At 39.6% G+C, this 24002-nt stretch overlaps 1 long non-coding RNA gene across 4 annotated transcripts in view; it reads left to right on the top strand.

Annotated features, from left to right (window-relative positions):
* The window catches only part of LOC116054457, an 87561-nt gene that overhangs the window by 45980 nt on the left and 17579 nt on the right, over positions 1–24002 (top strand). For 2 of the 4 annotated variants that reach the window (XR_004896307.1, XR_004896308.1), the window contains exon 3: positions 9925–10029. This is a non-coding gene — a long non-coding RNA (uncharacterized LOC116054457). Of the gene's footprint in view, positions 1–1636; positions 1776–2834; positions 2915–9924; positions 10837–24002 lie in introns of those variants that run through there. The other 2 variants (XR_004106073.2, XR_004896309.1) reach the window with 2 other exon arrangements.

Raw genomic sequence — 24002 nt, 5'->3', positions numbered from 1 at the left:
GTCCGCTGTCCACCACGCTCTCTCTCTCCTGTTACGGCTAGCAGAGTGGAAACACACCGCTCCTCCGTCGCACCCGCGCTGTCGCTCTCACAGACAGTCGCACAGTACAGCTATGTCAACAGATAAAAGTTTTCAGACACCACCATCAAAAGAAAGAAAAAAAATAAATCCCTTTTCAGGATGTTATTTCCTTATTTTTCTTGCAGAGCTAATGTTGGCCGTTTCTCCCTCTGTAACAGGCTAAGGAAAGAACGACACCAGCGTTTCGCAGCTGCCACCTAGTGGGCATTACCGCAAAGTGTTTGCCACTGCTGAAAAGTGTTGAGAATTAAAATGACTCGATTAAAACAAAGTGGCATAACCTCAGCTATTTGTGTCTGATTAATAAGTAAAAAATAGGAAACTCATACTTTGTGTTTTTACTCATGTATTATATCTGAAGGAATATTTTAGCTTCAGTTCTAATTAGCTTGGATGAATGTACAAAATGTCCTATTATGATGACAAATATTGACACAAATCATATCATCCCTGCTTAAAACTTTAAACACAACCAGCCAATTTGGGGTGGGTTACATCGTCAGAACCCAAAGTGTTGTATGTGTAATAAAGCACTTTTCCAAACAGAGTGAAGTCATTTAATATATTAACATAACGTGATAAGACAAAAACAAAAAAAAGTCAAACAGAATAAAACTAAAATAATGAAGAATTGAAAGAAAAACACTAACTTGTAAAACTGAGGGAAGGATTTCTGATCATTATTTATATCAGTATTTGGCCAGATGCTAGAATTAAGAGAACATTTTTAAAAACACAACCACAGGATATAATTAAGGCACAGTAAAACAAAATGATATGAGCAGAAGTATGAACTGGTGGAGGCTATGGGCAGATTTGAAAAGATATTCAGCAATCACACATGAGTGCAATGTTTGGGTGCCCACATGTTTTTGGCCATGTATTGTATTGAAATACACATACAGTGGGATAAACCGAGTTATGGTTCATAGTGGGTAAACCCAGACCAAGATACATATTAGTGAAAGACAGCAGAATCAAATAATGGGGCACACAGGCTGTGATTCATGTTACCTGTTTGACCAGTTAGAAAACATATGGACACAAAGGTAAAACACAGTCTTTAAATTGGATGAAGAGATGTCTTATATGTTTTTATGCATGTTTTATGCATGATATAGTTGCATAATCAATTAAGTTGATTGAATTAAATATCATAAATGTATCTATTAATGTGAAGTGTCAATTTTGGCATATTTTTAACTGTACTGAAACACAAAATTTTGTCCACATTTTTTATTTTTAATTTGTAAATTCAAATCCACTTTTCCCCCCAATTATTGAAGATGTGGTGTTTGTGTACTGTATGCATGAGTTTGTAAAATGTAAAGCTGCTCTGTACATTTATCTTAAAGCTCTTTGTTTTATTCAAACCTGTTTTTTCCACACGTCAATGAATTTGTGTTTAAATGCGGAAACGAGAAGCGCTTGCCTGTTTGCGTCTCCGCGCCCACTTGTCGTTGCATTTACATGTACGTGCATGCTTGCGGACGCGCATGCCTGCACACATGCCATTGCATCTGTGGTTATAATATGTGCATGTGCTCTCTGACAGAGTGGCAAGAGCACGGAAGGATTCCCCCAGCGTCCCAGGTGCCAGAGTGTGTGTTCAGTGAAGGGTGAGGACCATCTGCCGGGGCTGGGTGAAATCAGTGCAACATGCAGGTGCTGGGGTATTTACCCCAGCACGCAAGGTAAAAAAACAAAGCAGGGGGTGGGGGGGGTCACGACCCACAGAGAGCAGGGTGTTTGGCCTAGAAAATTTAGACCTCATGGTCAAGTGCAGCATGCATAATTTAAAAGTCTGTAACACTTTTTTTCAACATGAAACACTGGTGCTATGTATTTAAAGGTAGTAGTATTAAAGTCCATACGCAGGCCATAGTTCCATTTAAATGACATTTTGCTATTGTCTATCACTGATGCTAAAAGCCCCCAAATAACTTAATCATAGTCAGTTAAAAATAAGAAAAATTTTAAATAATGTAAATCAAGTACATCTTTCCTGGGGAAACATCTCTGGCCCACAGGAAGTGATGTATTTCCAGTAGAAGTGTGAAGATTAACCAATACGTATCAGAAAACGTATTGGGTATATGGATACATAACCCCAGATCTGAACCAGCGCCACCAGTGATTTGAAAAACATGAAATGAAATTTGTGAAAAACATTACGGTAAATAATTATTTTTTAAATTGTGCTTGTTTCTTGTGGCACCTTTCAGAAACCACTAATGTATTTCTGTTGAGTTTTTAAGAGTTTCCCAGTATTAAAGTTCTTGTCTGGTGGTAGGGTTGCATCCCTCAATAGCTATAATATTATATATTAGGATAAAGTTAATGGCCACTGTGCAGCAATGATTTACAGTTCCCTCTTCAATGCCTACGAATGTGTTCAAAGGACTGCGAGTGGACTAAATTCTGCTTAGGACCCAAAAAGGCTTGGGCTGGCCATGTACTTGTTTTAGTTGCTAAAATAGGATCCACTTCAGTGTGTTCAACAGCTTCAGATTAATTTCTTGCAAAGAATCTTAAATACATGTATCACTGTCGGTGACCCAGACCTCATTGAACTAAGGAGCTTAGCCTAACATGGAAAAAAAGTTCTGTTAACAAATTCACCCATTTCTGTTTGACAACTTGCTTTTTTGTTGTTGTTTAACTATTTTTCCTAGCTGTATTGATTCAATTTCCTCTATTTAGTTTGTGTTGTCTGCATTAATATAAGCTGAACCTAAACCTTATAATTCCAGCCACCAGATCGAGATCATTCATCAAATTGGAAGCTGCAGTATACATGTCCAGTCCAGCATAGAGCAACAGCACACCAACGGTATGCCATCAATATATATAACACATGCTCATAGCATAAACCAATTAATTCTGCTTCCATTATTTATGATCTGCCTCAGTCATTGAGGACACTGGGATGTTGAAATACACACAGTTTAGAGCCCTCCAGTCTGCCATATATAATTCTTTCTGATGAATTGTTGTACAGATGTTTGCATGTTCTGTCTGCAGACTGCAGTACATACGCTCAACAAAAGCAACCCTTAAACTGTAATCCTGCATGGAGGGAGGGCGGGTGGATAAAATTAAAGAGATATGCTTATCTAAACTATTTATTAAAGAACCATATCCGAGGTATAATCCTAATATGTTATCAAGAGCCAGGGGGATTTCGGACGTACGTGCAGCGCAGAAATCCAGGTGTACAGGGTCGTAAATCGGGGGATTAGCGGAAAGGTTATTGTAATTTTTTAAATAACACAAAAGCAGATTTCATTATTAAAAGGCTGAATGGACCATCTGGGGGGAGGAAAGTGCTTTGGTTTTCAAGCACTGTGCTATACTGTACCTCCATACACCAATTATTATTATTGCTTTTCATCAGACCACCAGGTCAGTTTAAATGAAAAGCATTTACAAAAGCATATCTGATCATGACTTGTAGTATGAGGACACCACAGTCTCTATGAATAGATTAACAGACTGTACAAGTCTGAGTTATATCAGAATCACGTTATTCACCATGTACTATGGTATTACAGTAGAAGTAGGCAGCTTAACCTCTACCAAAGGGCACACCGGTACAAACACCAGGATATGGATTGTGCTGTACCATTTTTATCGGTTTAACCTGGATTTTATTTGTCCCATCACTGCCTGCAGCAGTGCAATTCACTGTATGTTAACCAATGCATCTGTTGACCTGAAATGTCACTGATGGGAAATAAAAATACACGAGTGGAGGCTTCCCTTTTGTGCTTAAACAATGCAACCCTGTCACCAGACAAGAACGGACATTGACAATTGACATTTCAGCAACCCTCAGAAATATATGTGCTATGACAACGTTTCTGTCCGTTTCTGTCTTTCTGTCTTCATTATCCATGCGTGGCAACAACAGCATGGTTAAATTTAGAAAGGGTCATGGTTTTGGCAAATAAACTATGGTTAAGGTATGGTTATAATTGAATCTACGGAAATATTTGTTTATGACCGAGGAAAGATCGTGGTTAAGGTTTAAAAGACTGTTAACATTAATTGGTGGTCTGTGACTAGCCTCAGGTCACCCACATTGATGTGGGTGACACCCATCCACCACCAGTCCACCACCCTGACTTCCACAACCTTTATTTATACAGGTAATCTCAATGGGACACAGGGTCTCATTCTTAAAAGAGATCTGTTTGAGACATTACACAACATCAGTTACAGACAGACAAACATATTACAATAGTATATACAAGATTTACAAAATAGTATACAATATTTAAATGAAAGTGCCAAGTAGACTTAAAACACTAAAATACTAAAAACAAGAACAAGATTCCAAAGATGTTTTTTTTTTCAGTCCCCTTAAAATGAGTTTAAAATTCCCTAGTAGGATCAAGCTGGACAGCTTTAGATCCTGCTGCAGTGTATTCCAGGTTAAAGGGGCAGAAAAAGAGAACTTTCTGCCTCGCTACAGAAAGAGCACACTACTTCCTGCACTTGACATTGTTGGTGACGTTGAGATGTCAGAATTGTCCGATATGAATGGGCTGAAACGAATATACATTTGCACGCTAAAAATCTTTCCTACCCATTGTTCCGAACCTAACTTTCACAGACTGCTCATTCTCTGAAAACTTGCATGAATATGAACATGTAATATACTGTACTATATGTATCAAGACGCTCGTCTTTTTGGTCACAGTGGTCATTAAAAACAATTCCCAGATGCATTGAATTGCAGAGTGTACAACCGGAGCTGAGTGTCAAATGGATAGATCTGATTTGCTGTTTGCTATTGCATGGGCCTACTAATAAAACACAATAATGATTGGACTGATATCCAATTATTAGTTTCTCCATTTGGTAGGTCATTTGAGGCAAATCAGTCTTCAACATAAAAGATAACAGGTATTGCAAGACCGCTCACGTTGTTTCAATGGTAACACCAAAAAAGCTATTCGTAAAAAAAAGTGTATCAACAAATATGGAGGCAAATTACAAAACAAACAGGATCTTGTAGATTAGCACTCAAACAGAGTAGGACACATTTAGTCCTGCTGTAAAACAAACCCCAAACACACTACAAAGTAGGGAAAAAAAGTCAGGATAAGGATGTGCTGATGGATACAGACTTGCTGTGTGCTGCGCTGCTGTGCTCATATTCGTCAACCACTCTTAGCAGACTCGTGTGACACCAGCCACCTCGTTTTTGAACTACGCTTGCAGCTTTCTGTGACAGGTACGCCAGTCGGCATCAACATATCCAGCCACAACAGCCGCGACTCACGGCCCGGAGGTTCATCCGTTCTGACGGATATTTTCTGTTTGTTGCCCGAGGGATTACAGGCCCCGATGAAACAAAGGCACAAACATAATGTTTTGTGTTGGAGCTGCTCCTGTCTGCTGCAGAGACTATGCAGTAGAAAAGGAGATTCCCCACCCCCCCCCCAACCCTCTGATTTTGCTGTGTTGTTCTTGCTTAGTTTTTTATCAAAGTGATATTCCTCCAACAGACTGGACATTTCCTACTTACGGCTTTGTGTATACACTGGATATGTAAAACATCTCCGAGCTTGTGGATGAGTACTTTAGCAATTAGTGCTTGCCCATCTGCTTTACTTCAGTCTTACAGTACTGTACAATTTAAAATAAAAATAAAACTGTCAATCCACCAGTTGCATACAATTCACAGTAACTTTAAAAACAAAGTGCACCAATTTGGACATCTGCAATCCCAGTATACCCAGGTTATAATGAGCTATATGAAGATGGAGAGCCTATATCTGACACCAAACCATCACCAGACCAAAGTAACACTTCAGTCTGGTAAACATGCTTTTTTATAAATGTACTTAGGGACTGTTCGTTATTTATTTCAGGGGCCACCGGAGGAGTTTTGGGATCTTTAGTCAAAATAGACCTGACCCTCCCTTCACCAGCAATACATTTTGGATGACCCTCTAAAATGATTAGGAAAAAAGGGATGACCCTCCCCAATAATTTATTGAATCCTTCTGTACTGGTTTGCGCTTGGCAAAGATGTACAGATGCCCATTGTTTTTTTTACAGCCATGACATATGTGATTAAACCTCTGCATTCTCATCTTACGCATCACAATCTTCTGTTATGGTGGCCATTTCAGTAGATTTACTCACTAACATTGCTGTGGAAACATTCATTACACTTCCTGCATTACTGCATTACTTCAAATACTAAGTTACTCCTCTAGTAAACTAGTAGTCACATGAAATAAAACAATAAAACATTGAGACCATTCAGCAAAGCACACTGGGTAATACGAAATTCAACACTGGTTGCTATGGACTCGTCACTAGGCTTCCTCAGTCATTGCATATTTTAGCACATAGGTAAAGCTGCCAAAGCTGAACATTATCCAAAACTCCATTTCTCAGACGAACGTCAATTTGGGAGCTTGCATGCTACCACTCCTTCCTTCTCAAATGCCTTGAAAAGGCTGTCGTTTGCACAATTTCACAAATAATCACCGGGACCGAAAGGATATTTGAGTCGGGTATGGCTGCAGCCTGGAGACCTCCCATCTCGTGCCATCCCGGCTGGTGCCGTCCCGGCTGGTGCTGTCCGCGGCGTGAGCTTCGACTTTTCAAAATAATTGCGTCTGGTCCGCTATGTTTCCGTACTTTGTTTTGTGTTTATATGTGTGAGTGGGATTTATTCAGTTTGGGAAATCTAAAGCTACAGTTCAAATTGTCTGACTGAATAAACAAGGAGGGACCCATCTGCTAGCGATAGGGGCCGAGACTGAGAGAGCTACATGGAGCTACATGGATAAATATGCACCAAACAAGCCACTTTGAAGTGTTGCTGTTCTCATAAATACAAAAGTTGGGTGACCCTCCCCCCTATCAAAAAAATTGGATGACCCTACCCTCAACAAAGAATAAAAAGACAGGACCCTCCCCTATTTTCCTCCGGTGGTCCATTCCATAAATACCGAACGGTCCCTTAAACTATCTAAAACATATAAACGACTGCCAAACTATAATTGACAGTATGAAGGCAGATAAGAAGTTGCGAGTATACTTTGTTAAATATATAGTTTATAATAATGTTGAAACTGGACTGAAATATTTCCATGTTTGTCCTGTGGCTGCAGCTGTGTCACTAATTTAAACAAATTAAAAATAAGTTCAAATTTATTTTTTATTTTGCTACTCAAAGAATACAAATAGATACCAGTATGGCACACATTAAAACTGTATATCTAAATCATTTTTTTACTGCACCTGATATCGCCATTGTAAAAAGTGCAGCATTTTCTCCTACTCAAACTGAACTATAGCTTCAACTGGGACAGCTTTTTCCTTTACATTTTGTGATTTTAAAAGGCTGTTAGATATGCTCTGAGCTTATTTTAGACATTCCAATCATGACAGTATATGCATTTGTAATGTTAGTCATATTAGCTGATGACATTATTAGCTTGGTTTTAGGGGTCAGTGTGGTGCTCAGGGACACCTTGTCAGGACTCTTTGTCTGCAGAGCGGATCATGCCCGTGACCTTCTGCCTACAGGACACACACGTCAACAATCAGGCCCAACCTGCCACCTCACAACATGATCAAATCTCCCAGGCTGCTCATTTCATCACGGCAGCACAGACTGCTGGTATTTACAGCTGATGAGCACGCTCAGTAGGGGCCTGTACCTTGATGTATGTGGAGAGTCACAGTCATGCTTTAGTGGGGGGTAAATTCAGAGCCATCGCACAGTTGGGGCTCTTAAAGTCACAGCATTGTTTAGAGCGAGAAGGAGGCTGGGGCAGAAGGTCAGCGTCTCCATACACAACACAATTACAGGAAGACACACTGGAGTGACTGCAAATCAAATATCACAAAGGACATTTCCAGTAAAGGGCTTATTAGAAAGATGGGCAAAATACACTACACTGAAAAAGGTACATTTTTGGACTGAAAAGTACAGAGATGTAAGAAAATGTATCTCAGATTTATTGATCCTCCATATACATACATGTAGTTTAAAGCAATATACTGTTTGTTGGAAGCTGTTGAAGGATTATGCTCTCGTCACAGTAGTGGCTACTAGTGTACTACAGTTCCTTCTTTCAAACCCTATAACCAGTCAGAACATTGATGTTGGACAATTCTTAAACCACTGGACAATGCAGACCTTTTTGTAAGTAACTATTCCTACAATATCCATGTAAGATGTCATAGGTCAGACACAAACTCATGGACATGAATTGCCAGATACAACAATACTCAATTATTAATTCCTATAGGGTGACTGGTTGATCTTTCTGTACTGTCTATAATCTCTATACTGTCTTTTGGCTGTAAATGTAAAATCAACACAAAACATTATTTTTCATCACTATTAATATGTAGTAAAAGTGTAAAGAAAAAGGATCAATTGATCGAAAACTTTTGTGTCAGCCTCCGGCTCACCTTCTCCGTGTGACTTTATAAGGGTTGAAGAGTTTCACTTCACGACATTTAGAGGGAATTCATACTTCTCATACTCAAAATATCAGAGCGAGACACACATCTTTAATATTGCTTGGAAAACAGAATTAATTATCACCATAACAAATGTCTGCTGTCTACTTCTGTGGGTGTTTGTTTATAAGTGTGTTTTTGTACTTGTCTGCCTGTGAGATGCAGTTAGTTTCAGACATTTAGTGAGAGGACAGTTTTACATTGAATCCTCACATCTTCACGGCTGAAATGTATAACGTGAATGAATGTGTTGTATCTATCTTTATGGTTGAATGTACTGAAACATTAAAGAGTGGGGATTTACTGTGGCTGCAGATGCTCTTTGCTATTGAGAAATGTTGATCGGGTTTGTCAGGTCGCACCTGTCCCGTCGACAGTGCCAATGGTGTTAAACTTCATCTCTTCACTAAAGATGTTTGAATGAGTGGCTGGGTTAGCTCAGTTGGTAGAGCGGGTGCACATATGTAGAGGTTTATTCCTCGACGCAGAGGTCCAGTTTTCGAGTCCGACCTGTGACGGTTTCCTACATGTCTCTTCCCTCTCATATCTCAGCTGTCCTATCCATTAAAGGCACAGAAAAATGCCAAAGATGTTTGAATGAGATGAGGATATTTCCCTTCACAAACATTCTAGATGCTATATCTTTTTTTGTTGCCGTTTTTGTGTGCAGCAGTGTGTTGTACATGCTATAAATTAGCATTAGAGTTTTTGTTAAGGATGGAGCTAAATTGAAGGTTAGTTTACTATTTGGGTTAATATCTCGGATTATAACTAGGATTGGGTTTGGGGTAAACTAAGGTTCTAACTGCAAATTTTAAGTGCATAGTGCACCAGGAGTTTTTTTTATCCTTATGCCAGACTATACAATATTTTTATGAGATGGTCACTGTGTCGAATTACACCAGGGGTTTTCAAAGTGACCCACTACACAGGAAAAACTTTGCAATTGATGCTCTTAACAGTTTTTGTGACTCCCCACATCAGGTGGTTGGGCCATAATTGGGCTGATACTGTGTAGTATGAATGGCATACGATTTTGGGAGGAAAGACTTTAATAGGATATCTAGTCAGTGCCACTAAAGAATAGACAAAATAGAATAAAATAAAGAAGGTTAAGTTTAGGTTAAGACTTTGGTTAAGGATAGTTTTATAGGATAGGTCTTGGGTTTAAGGATTAGGCTACTGTAGGATCAATGGAAATGTTGGAGGTCTAAATGTAATCAACAGTAAGTCCTAAGAAGTCTGACAAATACAATGTGTGTGTGTGTGTGTGTGTGTGTCTGTGTGTCCGTGTGTCCGTGTCCCACTCCCTCTTTGGGCTCTCCTCCTTGCTCTTCACAGATCACTAGCAGTCCTCCAGCCCCGGCCCCCGTCCTGATGATGTAATTATTTCCCAGTGGCACCTGGGAGCCACGGCCGCCATTCGGAGGCATCGCTCACAGCCAAGTATGCAGATGTTTCTAATTGCTTTCCATTACCAAGAATAACAGCTGTTTATATCTATCAGCAAATAATTCACAAGAGTTCCAGACTGTTAGGATAACATATCCCACCTGGTCACCATCACCAGTTGTCAACAGCCGAGGGCTGCGCTTGCCAGGCCTCTTGTTTACCGAATCCCCCGATAAAATCGGGCTTAGAGTCACCTTCAGCCATCTTGCTTTGCACCTCCCAGGATTTCCTATTTTATCTTACAAGTCAATCTTTAATTATCATCTCAAAAGAAGACGGAAAATTACATTTTGTTTTTGTCATGATATCCTGTGCTGTTATTGTGCCCAGCTATATCAAATATGCATTTCACACTATACCCTTAAAGCTCTACTAATTAGTAGCAAGTATTTGAATGACTACATGTAAGTGGAAAAGTGTCACTTAAACCCCCCAGAGTTTATGGAGATTAAACCATAGCAACAAGGAGTGAATATTGCACTTGCATTCAACTCCAAAGTAATGCTTACTGTATGTTACTCTGTGTCTGTTTGATGAGTTTATAGACAACTGTTTGCTAAGTTGTCATATGTTTCCTAATTTCATATGTCAGGGTTGTGTGTTACTCAAAACAATCTTAAAAATTTGTAAATAAATAGAGCTTTTGAACCTAAAACTGTTGTCAGGGTAGTCAGGGCCTTTTTGCATAGAAGCTTAAAAAGCTAATTCTTCCTTTGGGATTGTTTGTAATTTTAGGGCATGAGTTACTAATTTAAGAGACAGATATTGTGGTTTTCTGGTGTTTATAGTCTTAAAATGTAAATACCTTGTCTATAACTTTATAAAAAACAGAAAAGTTTCAAGTTTAAACTCTTATGTCCAACATATATTTTCATGTGCTATACCTTGGAGCTCACAATACCATTTTTGTAGTACTATACTACTAAAGTTTTGTTCTATAGTTTTGTATGTTGCTGCAAACAAGCAGCCAGTAAAAGACCCAATCTGACCTCCCCTTAAAAATGTGCCTCTAGAGGTCTTTTTAAAGGGCAGCGTCATTTGTTATACAGAGTTGTTGAGTCTTACTACTGGAGCGAGCAGACTCACCATGTGTCCACAGAGCTGTTTTATTTCCGAAGTGATGACTTAGTCGCATGGTGCTTTAAATATTATTGGCCTTGCAGCTCCTCTTACATTCCTTTTCATGGGGCATCAACCTTAATTTGGTCCAGCAGTGAAATCAGGGAAGCTCATCATTGTCCCTCCCTTTCCCTTAACTGAACGAACTTCAGATCTACAATGTCTCTCTTTACGTTTCGATCGGATGGCCAAATACCATGAAGCATCCACCTGCATGTGTAACTTTTTATCTGCCACATTCATCCTCCATAACAAGTTTAAATATTAAGTCTGATACTTATTTTTGTTTGTCTATATTTAGTGTTCATGTAGGATTAGGAATTGAAATCCGAAGCTAAAGAGAAACGTGTGTTGTCACGTCTACTGTGGCTATTGAATTTCATTCCACTTGGCACTGGGGCTGTTTGATAAAGCTACAATTGTTTTCTGCCCTGTGTGCAGTACATGCTATGCAGGATGTTTAATATTGTTTGATTACAGTGTATGCTGGAGACTGTAGTTCTTATCCCATTAACAGTTCATGTTTACTGCTTAGACCGTAACTGCAGTCTTTCTCAGAATTTAACATTAGTGTTTTACCTTTACTGTATCTTAACCATATTTTATTTGCCATAACCACATCCCAAACATTAGCCATAGTTGCCATGAGCAGAGAAAGAAATTGTGTTTAAAACATTGTGTAGCACATTAAAACAAGTTTTCACTGAAGCTAATCTGAGGTTTTACAGACTCATCCAATATCAGCCTTCTGTTTGGACATAGAGTTGTTTTCATGTCACCCTTAGGCTCATTGACAATGATGAAGATTGGAGACTTGACATCATTTAATCCATCATTCATCCATCATCTTTTCAATCTCTGTATTTCAGCCATGATGGTTTTGATGATTTTGCTGCTCATACAAACTGGAAGTAAATGTGTCATAGAATTTACATCTCTTCCTGTGTACCAGACATAGAATGTTAATAGTAATGGACAGAACATGTGTGACGTCCCCCATAGGTTTGTGGAGATCTGCTATGAGTTGTCAAGTTTGCTATTACGGGCGCAGCCATCCTGGTTGCAGATGTGACGACATTTTAAAATCAACGAGACCATAATTCAAAAAATGAACATCATTCTGTGTTGCACAAGACTTAAAACTAGCGATTGAGACCATAAACTCATTATGCAACGTGGTATCATGACTTCGCGTAAACATACACGCCAACTTTCTTAAGCCAAGTGGCATATTATCTGTACGCATTATGAACTATCCGCGTGTATGTCTACGCTTTATACAGCGGACGGCAGTCTGCAACGTCACAAAGTAAACATACACGCCAAGTGGCACGTTCTACAGCATCGTGTTATCGTGAGGCTATGTGTTATCGCGAGACTACGTCACACGCAGGTTTTAGGAAAACAACAAATGGACAAACGGTTGGGATTAGGAAGAGAAAACCAGGTTGGGTTTAGGAAAAGAAGAATGGGGTTGGCTTTAGGAAAAGAAGAACGGGGTTGGGTTTAGGAAAAGAAGAAAGCGACAGTTGAGTTTAGGAAAAGAACAACGGGTTTGGGTTTAGGGGTTGGCTTTAAGAAACGCCACACACGGGACACAAACCCCGCTCTCCTGGGTCAAACTCCTGTGTTTTACCCATCCGCCACCCCAACCAACCTCCCTGCGCAGCAATTCGCCCTTTCATGCTACTCCCTACGGCATCAATTCACACGCAATCTCAAGGTAATGTAACTCAATGGAGGCCAAACGACGTTGATAAACACGCTAAAAAGCGAGTATGCATCTTGATAACACGCTAATAATGGCATACGAAATGTTTACTGAGGTAATAAATCAAGTGAGAAGTGGGTCATTTTCTCATAGACTTCTACAGAAACCGAACTCCTTTTGCAACTGTACGTGTCACCCCCTGCTGGAATTCAGATAGAATGCAGGTTTAAGGCACTTCCACATTTGCAGCACTTCACCGAACCGGATGCTTTGTCATATTAACAGTCTATGGTACCAGAGGATTTCCCCCTGGTAATACCTGCACATCAGTGTTTGTTTAGAACAGTAAAAAGCTTAAAATAAAAACATGAGAGACACGCGCAACAAAACGTTCTTGTATCAGAATGTCACAGATGATTACGTTAAAAGTAACATGCTGACTAGACTGAACACTGCGGCCTTCCCACAAATGAAGTCTGCCTTTCAAGCGCCATTCCCGTTTCTGGCGGCAAGGCCCAGCCCAGTATTGTGTGTGTGCTCTGTCTGACACGCTGGCTGTTGGGAATGAGCCATCTGACGGGGAGTGACTGCCAACAAGAGCAGAATGTCATTATGAGTGGAGGCTGCTGCGGGCCTGCCACCATCATAGGGAATTCATCACCACAAGTGATGATGATAATGGACTTTGCTGCAAATGACTTTGGATGAGCAGTGTTTTTGGCAAGCAGCACAGGGTCTGACTGGAATTTTTTCTCCCTACCTCAGAAACAGAGAAGAAGGCTTTCAGTGTCCCAGCTGGGCTGTGGGATGCCCTGTGGTTGTGGAATTGACATTGGGTAAATACTTTGTGTTTGTGCTGAATTTGGGCTGCTGGTTTGTTATCGTCAGTGTTGACTAGTCAGAAACAGTTTGATTAACTGTACTTTCTGAATTTGATAGAATAGATTAAATATTTACATTAATGTAGTGTTAAGTTCATGACTATAATTGCATGAGTCATTCAGTCACGCACTGAATACATAATACAATAAACATCTATTTCGCCTAATGAAATTTCCAATAACCTCACAAACACTGCTTCTTTTTTTTCTTCTTTTTTTACAATTTAATAAATCACATTCTGTAATTGGCTGTTTCCGTCATGTTCGCTCCTCTGAGAGCCCAGGGATTCAAAAATAATTGTCCAACTTTGCCAGAGTGCTCAAAGCAAAACCTCATCAAGTGATAACTTTAACCGCCTAGTGTCGCCTCCACATGAGAACATAGCTATGGGGAGGTGACAAAACTGTGACGACTCTATTATGATCTACAGGAAAAGGAAAGCTAACAAGGCCGAGGCTCATTATGAAGAGTGACAAACAACAGTTAGTTGGGATCGGGGAGGTTTTATCACTATTCTTTGACAGAATCCCTTTCAGTGATTATGAAATGCCTCATTAAAGCAGCACACTTGAAAGCGTACACGATTCGATGTGAGATAAAAATCCAGGAGAGAATTCATGTGCGAATTAAAATAGAAGGTAAAACAGCTCAGTGATAGACTGTTGACCACATAATTAGCAGTTTCAACCCTTTTTTTTTTGCATAAATGCAACATTCTGTCATGCATATTCAAATATGCGCCCTGCTCTGACATTTTAATTGGTTAAAGAGTTTCAACAGACAACAGAGAGGAGAGGATGGTGGCTTTTTCCGGCGACGCTCTGGCCTCGCCTGAAAGAGCCGTCACTCTGTCATGCAAAACATCTTTCGGGGTTTGTTTACCAGGCATGTAGCAGAGTGAGTACTCTCTGGCTGCTAATGTGACAGTTGCACTCTGGCTTTCAGTTCAGCGGACATGTTGTTTTGGAGAGAAAGCAGGAGGATGGTACCCAACTTATCTGATTACCGATGATGTACATCACACATCCCCGACCGACTTTGCACCGAGACAGCCAAGCGAGAAGGAAAGGATGTTGGATATCTGTAAACAAGGCTTGACTGACATTGCGGCAGACGATTTGTGAGGCTCAGCTGAAGATCCGTGCCACATGCATGCCACTGAACTGAAGGATATCAAGACACTGTGGGTCAAATCGGCAGTCATAGGACACCTGATGAACAGCTTCACATGCAGCTTTATGGCACATTCCTGACTGCTGACTCAACCCATGTATTTATTAGTGTATTGTAAAGTAAAAGTCCCAATTAATGCTGATCTAACGTGTATTGCATGTGTAACATGTATGTACATTCGTTTCCATTCACCCATTTTAATGCACATTTTAAATATGTGCAAAAAGACAAACATCTGAAACTACCAGAATTTTATTTTAAATGCAGAATTCTGGCCAATATTTGTGGGGTTCCGGTGTAGCCAGCGGATAAGCAGCCAAGACTTCCTCTTCTGTGTGCATGGGCCATGCTGCTATTACAGCCTCCACTCTTCTGGGAATTCTTTTGCCAAGAGTTTGACTTGGCTGCAGGGATTTGCTCCCATTCAACCCATTCAAACACGAGCATTAGTAAGTTCCAACAGTGATGTTGGGTGATCAGGTCTGGGTGTTGGATGGGGATTGAGGTCAGGACTCTGTGCAGGCCAGTAAAGTTCTTCCACACCAAACTGGGAAAACAATTTCTTCACGGACCTGGCTTTATGCACAGGGGCATTGTCGTGTTGAATCAGGAATGGGATAAAGTTGGAAGCACACTATTGTCTGAAATATTATTGTATTCAGTAGCTTTGAAAGTTGTTCATTTCTTACTGACTCTCTCCCAGCATTCTGTGTTACTTCATGATCTCTAAAACCAAACGACAGAAGTGCCGTGAGCCTTTGCGAATGTCAAACCATATGGACTCATTGACAACTCCTGTGGCCTATATCTTTAACATGCAGTCAACAAGCCACCTGATGTTTAGGTAAATAGTTGCTTGAAACACACAAACATTGCACAGACCCTGAATTTATTTGGTTTTCAATCATATGGCAGATGTGTTTTTTCCATATTACTAAGCATATGGTCATCTCCCTAACCTTTTTTTACTGTAATAATTTCATCCATGAGTAACTCATGATTCTTTCGGCATCATGTACTCTTATTTTTGTTATGGCTAAATGCCACAGGGACCTGTGCTAACTTTAACCAGCCGTAATTTCAATTTGCAATGCATATGTTTCAGAAAAGAGCCCCACAGTTAGTACACAAAACACCCCATGAGCGCCGAGGCAGTGACTGCTGCGGCAGAGGTCCATTAATATGCATAGCATTGCTAAAAGCTCCAAAGTGACCTACATGACAAGGTTCAGTATACACTCCAACTGTGTGCTACACTTGTGGGACTTAGCCGCCCATGTTACCTTAATTAGTGTCTTCTTGCCACGGACGGCTTTTTTCTGGAGAGGCTGTTGAACTTACCCGCACACTTGTATGCTGGGGTCACCTCGGTCACTCCAAATGCCTGGCCCTCGACAGCTCGGGCACCTCTCCACAGCCAACAAAATGGTTGCCATTAGCCTGTAGAGGACGACCGCTAACATCCCCATTAGATGCACTTTAAACTCCTGCAGTGTGTCACAGCCATCCGACGATGACACTCCAGCTCTTCCAGGTAATCCTCGAGGCCCTTCACTGACGGGATGTATCAATTAACAGATTTGTTTGCTTTCCTCTCCTCCGACCTCATTTGCATAGCAGCCGGCTAACGCACCGCTCAAGTTCAAGAGCACTGTTGACACTGTGTTTTTTTTCTTTTTTTTCTTTATCCTCTACAACAGGCAGCAGAGGGGCCAAAAAATGAAAAATTACCATACATATTACAACTCAACTGCTGTGTTGATGTAAAAGTATCCAACAGAAGTGGTTCGGAGCACAGAAAGTTACAAGATGTTAGCAACCACTCCAGGGCGAAGCATTGTTGACACTCATTCCTGTTAGGTCTTCGTCAAAGGAGAACTTAGCATTTCCAATGCTAAAGGACAGCTGTTGCTGGCAGGCCTTTTTCTCACTGGCGGAGGCACCACTGTTTAGGGCGGTAATCTGTCAGCGCGGTGGTGTTGCCAATGTGCTCTACCCCTAGGTGGAAGCAGAGAAATGTGGCTCGGGGCTCTATGCATAGCAATGAGGCCAGACAGATGTAAAAATCCACTGTGGTTTTGCAGCCTCAGTGCTCTCTCTGGGTGTTAGCCTGGATCCTCCCCATCAACCTTTTGAACACATCCATTCCCATGATGCAACACTGTTGCAAGGACATATTCATCCTGTCTGAGTGGAGGCCTTCACCGTGATCCAGACAATTAGTATATTCCCTGGCATGATAGTTTTACATTTGTGGAAACCGCACATCAGAATAACCAGACACAACTACTGTAAACTGTATTTTTTATATGATGAATTCTTATTCATAGATGTGATTATTATTAATCCTTCCTAAACCTACAGTGGCCTTTTACAGTTGAGAATGATTAGCATTCTGCACTAACATGCATTTGAGAAATACCCCCCCCACACACACACACACACACACACACACACACACACACACTCACACACACACTGAAACTCCCTCAGATAATTATCAATACCACTTGCATACTGTTTTTTTTAATGATTAGATGTCAAAGTTCAGTATTCGATAATGATCGTCACCACACATCATTTTCTGGCTGTACAATTTGTGGTTTGTTGGGGAATCGGTGCACTCAGGCCCTATAGATTTAGAAATGTCAATCAGAATGAATGAGCGGGGAAACGAGATGTAAACACTGAGAGAGTATTTCTGACACTACACATAAGGATGCAAGGGGAATTAGCCAGAAAGTGATGCTGTAAATCCAGCTGCTTAATTTAGCTAAATATGCTAAGGTCTTCTTAATTATTACCACAGCAATTTCCATCACTGCTGCTGCTGGTTTAACTGTTGCATCCTGCAAATCAGTAAATTGCACAACTTTTCTTATCCCACACAAGCCTGCAACTATACTGATTTCTATAATTAACATGTATGTTTTTCTAATCAGACAGAATGTCTTGGACAACAACAAACAGGCCTCATAACTGCATTACAAAACGTATAGAAATCCTTTTCCTTCCTCTGCTTCAGTATTTTCTTTTGTGCTTTTATCCTACAGACAGCTTGTTGTTGTGCCTATATCATTTGTACTGATTAAAACCTGCAGTATTCTTAACTATTTAGACACAAAAACTGTTCACGTTTTTATCACCTCAGCTGTAAATGACTCCAGTTTAACTTGCATATGTTTGACTCAACAGCTGACAAAAGAGAATATGTACATATAAAGGCAATTTAATTTTAAGGGTTGGGGACTTTAATTGTTGTGTAAGTACTCAATGTATGCAGTACATATGGACTCTGAATTTCATCCTACATTATATTTCTGAGCAGGTGTTTTTTAGCTGAAATGCTGCTGCTACCTTGCTTTTCAATACAATATCATCCTCACAGAAAATTACTGTATCGTACATTCCCTCCCACCTGGAGCCTCTGGTAGGGGAGGAAAAGATCAAATACAGCAGCTTTTAAAAAAGCAACAATTTCTTCTACAAAATGTATAAATATGCTATCAATTATGTTTGCTAAATATGTTTAAGGGGAAGCGTAATTGCTGCCTGGATTACATTACCTTGCAATTTTGTTTTCTAATCCAGGAAATTATATATTGTTATAACATTGTCATAACCAACACAAAAAAACAAAGGTTGTTATTCAGCTGTCTTTCTTGTAACTTTTAGAATAAAAAATGATTACAATTTTAATTTACAGTAAAGTGAAGTTCTAAAAGTTAGAGAAACTGGAATCAGATTAGTTTTGATTCTGTGCTGACATCCTGCTGGAATAACGGTATTTACAAACTTTTCAATAATTAAACGGCTTGTTCATTCATGCAACTCTAGTTTGTTTGTAGTTGGGCAGCGTGATCCTAAAGGCCCGGACACACAGAGACGATATTCGGCCGTTGATAGTCTGGTGAGGTCAGTGACTCGAGTCTGTTCGATTTGACATATATAATCGGCGGGGCGGGCATTGCCTGCAGTCGGACTCAAATGACCCTTCTGATTGGTAGAGTGCTAACCCGGAAACGGGGAGCGGAATGAGCGTGACTAGAGTCTCTCAAAATCTGACAAAAATCTTTTAAACTGACCTTTGTCGATCTGAACAGATTCAGCAACTGCATGGCCTATTTCTCGCTTAAAATGTTTTCAGAAACACGTTTCGGTAACTATTACAAATAAAAAAAACATAGAAACTTTTACTGCAGTTTGGATAGAAAAAAAGTGACTGTAAGTGAGGCTACACCTGTGCAAAACCATTTCCGTTTTCTCATCTGAACAGAACTCATTAGAAACCCATAGCATTAAATGAAGATGGCCTACAGTAAGTGACAATGTGAATCATAGCGGCATATAAAGCAGCCTCTCAGCCAAATGCTAATGATTAATGAGGCACATGGGTAAACCTAGTTGCAGATCCCATCTTCTCCCACATGCAATGTCATCTGCAATAAAGTTTGCTCCTTCAGTTTGAAAAAAAAATAAAAAATACATTTAGGTTGACATCCCTCCGTGTGAGGTCAAGTTTTAGATCTTCAAACTAACAAGCAGGCGTCATCAACGATAAAATGTAGAAGAGCTTTAAAAAAACTTTAAATCCCTACTTGTAAAATAAAGACGGTATTGCAAGGAATTCTTTAGGGATTCATGTGTTTAAATAACCCTAAGGTGCATATTGAGTCCCTCTGGATCTTGGCTGAATCCCCAGTGAACTCGTAGTTTTTATGGTGCAAGTCACACGTGGTATGTTTTCAAGCCTCTTATCAACACTTCAGATTAGCAGGCCTGCAGTTCACACATTTTAGTTCTTGGCCTGTTAGGATCCACAGAAACATGGTACTTTGGACATGGTCACACTGCCAACAGATGGTGAGAGCATCTTTAGGCTTAGCGGATGGAGACAGACAGCAGATAGCTGAGTGCTTTGGTTAAAGAGACCCTTTCCCACAAACAGAAACTCTTCATGGCGGTGACACGAAATGTATGTTCCCCTGAGGCATAATTAATGTCTGTTTTTAAACTTATGTGACCACTCTGGGAATGTGGTGGAGATGAAGCTCTCATCAGTAACTAAAGGAAAGCTGAGACATATGAAGGCAGGCTTAGTGACAGTTAATGTCAGGTTTAGCACAAAAGGGGGTTAAGATAACACTTGAAGATATGATGCATGATAAAGAGGGCACTTCATGACACTAAACTCTGTATGTCTTTTTTTTTTTTAGTTTATCCAACATGTTTATCTTAACAAAAAATCATGTTAGTTTGAAAATAACATGTCTGATAGTACTGAACTGTTATTGGATTAAGCTGCTTCTGTAAGAAAGTTTGATTTTAGGGAAAAAGGTATATTTTGTATCTCTAATGCATCACAATGGCCAAATATATCACATTTTTAGTGCAGATTTATTACTTTTTTTGCAACCCTGTCTCCTAAAAACTGTTCATATACAACTCATTTGCAACAGTGAACTCAATTTGAGGAAACTTTTTAATGAATGTGTCTGTGAGTTGCAAAATGTTCATGCCGAACATATCTGCAATATTTGATTTGTTTTCCTACACTATCTGCTTGTGGCCACTTGGCAATGATTTTGTTTTTTTATGGTTATGTTTAGGCAATTTATAGCACACTGTAAACACTGTAGTTAAAGATGGTGATTTTTGTTGGTATGTAATTAAGGATGAAAACATATCTCACTCCAGTTCCTATAACTATTATAAAAGACTGCACAATTTGCTGTAAATTACCTTTGGACCTATTGAGTATACCAGTAACAAAGAAAGATTCTGATGCTTTCATACAAACAGTATTTATTTTACTTATACTTATGCAGATTAAATTTTCATTTAAATAACTGTCTTTTAATTTAGTCACTATGGCAGAAGGGGGTAATACAATGATGATTGAGCCTATGGCCCACTGATAAAAGTATTGCAATATTCATATATTTGCAGAATTACCAACTGGGTGTCTGACGTGACATTCCTGGAAAAAATGCTAATGTATTACAATTTTTCTCTATTGTATACACACACAAAATGGAACCATACACACAATTCTGAAGACTTGAAGCTTATGTAAGAACAAGGTTTGCGTTCGGAATCGCATACTATGCACTATATACTCAATACAGTATGTATGCTATTGTTCAACATACTTTTGTGTAAATTAACAGTAGTCTGTATTTTTTCGAAACTCTGCAACTCAACTCGGGAAATTTGGGCTGAAGTGCTTTGCTCGATAGAAAGTCAGCGTTAGGTGTTAATGAAAACAAAAGAGTTTTTTTCAAATATTCTTGCTTGCTCAGATTTTTCAGGCCTGGGTTTGTTTTGACAGCTCACAGAGAAACATTACCAGACTGAAACATGATGCAGTTTCTTAATTATCTCCAATTAAGACACATTAAAGTAAAAGGATAAATTGTATGTCATGGTCACCTTAAGAAAGAGATAAAGAGCAGTACAACAAATGACAACGGTCAGACAATGTAAAAAAAACTAACATGATACCAGTCTGTCTGTTTTGGTCAAAGAGCACATGGACTAGGGTTTATCTGCACATCCCGATCATAAATTCTCTGAAGCTGAATAATGCTTGTTTATAAGCGAAGCTAGTTAAAGACGAGCAAGCATTTCCTTTAGTCTCCTCACAATATGTCTAATGAGGCATCAGGATGAAGTAGTTTGTTGTCTCGCATAACCAGATGGATGTAGGCTGTGATTAAAACCAATTAACTCTCCCCGAGATCTAAACAACTTTTCTGTCATTAATGCACATATTTTACACCTCATTAGAGGCACGGTGATTGGAGGTAGAAAAAAATACATAAAAAAAGAAAGGAGATGGGGAAAAAAGATGGAGTCATTTGCATTTTAGATTTACAATATGCTTAGGATGGGAAAACAGGATATGTATGCAGGGAGGAGAGAGAGAGGGATGATGGAAAGTGGCTTAAAACACTCCAGGCCACATCTGTGTGTGCTGAACGAGCTTCAGGAGGTGACACATGACTTCTTCTAATTAACTGTAAGGTTTTTTTTTTTTGGTTGTTGGTGTAATGTGAATGGCCGTTGCCATCATTTTCCCCTTCCCCCTCCTGCGCTGAAATGTGCATCGTGGGGTGAAACGGGCAAGATGTTAACTAATTTTATTTTTAATCTTCCCTTTTGCCGCCGAGCGTGTCGTTCGGGCATCGCGTCTTCTGAAATTTCCTCGCCTCTTTCACGGAAACATATTGGGGCAGAATTCGCCAGCTGTCGGCCTCCTCTCCCTTCTGCTGCCATTATCCTCAGGCCCCACCCCGCCTTATGGCCGGCCAGCCTGCCAGGAACAGGGCCCGTCCAAAATCAAAAGGTGGCTCTTTTCAATTCAGGCCATCGTCACATGTCCCCAAACCATAACCCCCACCCCCCACCCCTTACCCTACACCCTGCACCCATCCACCACCCATGTATACAACCTACAGTAGACGCTTCATAAACACGTAATCCATGTTTCTTGCCACGGTGCATATCATACACAAGGCAAGGCTTTGGCTCTCCAACTCGTGATAGTGCCTCTCATATGACCATATGCCAACCCTTCCATAACCCCCACCCCCACATCCCCTCCTCCTCCTACTACTATACCACCCTAACCTCAACATGTTCGTCTCAGCATCAGGATGCACATAAGCTATAGAAGGTTTTACAGTAAAACACCCTCCAGGTTTCATTTCTTGCTCCTTTAGTATGTTTAGTCTCATTAACACAAATCTGGACTTTCTCTTTCACAAACTTGATCGGTGAACAGTTTTGCTAAATAGGATTTGGTAACATAAACAAAGACTCTAATAATATATAACTAATAATAACTAATAACTCTAACTAATATATATATATATATATATATATATATATATATATATATATATATATATATATATAGAGAGAGAGAGAGAGAGAGAGAGAGAGAGAGAGAGAGAGAGAGAGATTATAAAAATAAGACGAATGTAGTACATACAATACAATGCACTTTGGCTTAGTCCATTAAAAACAAACAAGCAGTGTAAAGACACATCACTAATACATCAGTCATACATCATGAGGACTTTCGTATTACCAAGCACCTAGAGTCTGTGCTCTTCCCATGTTTTTTAATAGCCTTTATTTCAAAAGAAACTGTTGTGTTAAATGAATATAACCTTACACTAACTTTAACAACCAAAACACAGCCACAAATCTTTGATCCATGTCGTTCATAATTGGACTTTTTAACAATAGGCCATTAACTTTGTCTGTATGCTACACAGCACAACAAAGTAGGAAATAACAACAATAAACACATCTCAAACAGACAAAATAGAAACAATTAACTATGTGGACTGTAGTTGTATGGTAAAGGCACAAATAGCCAGGAAAAATGACCAAATCAACAAAATCTGCTAGTTGGGCAGGCAAAAAGTTCCACTTCTGAAACGCTCCGAGTGTGGTGCGACGCACAACAAAGGATAGAACAAAACTGCGGCACATTTGCGTCCGGTGGAATCCTTGCGTTACCATCTTGTTGCTAAGTGCTGATTGCTGTGGTGTTTCTGCTCAGCACTTCCCATAAATCAGTAAATTAAACTTTTTTTTATAATTTGACTTTCTGTATGTTGCACTTATTTGTTTTGTAAAACCATGATTAATATTACTGCTAATAAGTGGCCAATTCTAAACATCGGAAAAATGGAAAATATATGACTTTTTTTTGTAGATTTTCATAATTAATCTATCAATCAATAGTACATTTGACCAAAACAAAATGACAAATGCTGATTAGAAATTGATTCAAATGTCTTGTTTTGTGTGATGAACAGCCAAAAGATCTTGTTATGTAATGGAAAACGTAAAGTCAAGAGGCTGTGACAACTTAATCACTTATTATAACTCTTATCCATTGCTGTTCTGTTGATTGGCGAATCAATTACTCAACTTCAGCTCTAGTCTGAATTTGCTGTTGGCCTTTCGAAGTCACTTATTAAGTCATTATTATTAATATTAGTGGTATCACTGCTGCAGTGGACTGTCGTTAATATCTGCCCCACATTAAGTGGGTCTGTCTCCC

Source organism: Sander lucioperca, chromosome 2, assembly GCF_008315115.2.
Source record: "Sander lucioperca isolate FBNREF2018 chromosome 2, SLUC_FBN_1.2, whole genome shotgun sequence".
Taxonomy (NCBI): domain Eukaryota; kingdom Metazoa; phylum Chordata; class Actinopteri; order Perciformes; family Percidae; genus Sander; species Sander lucioperca.
This window is presented reverse-complemented; position numbering and strand designations above follow the sequence as displayed.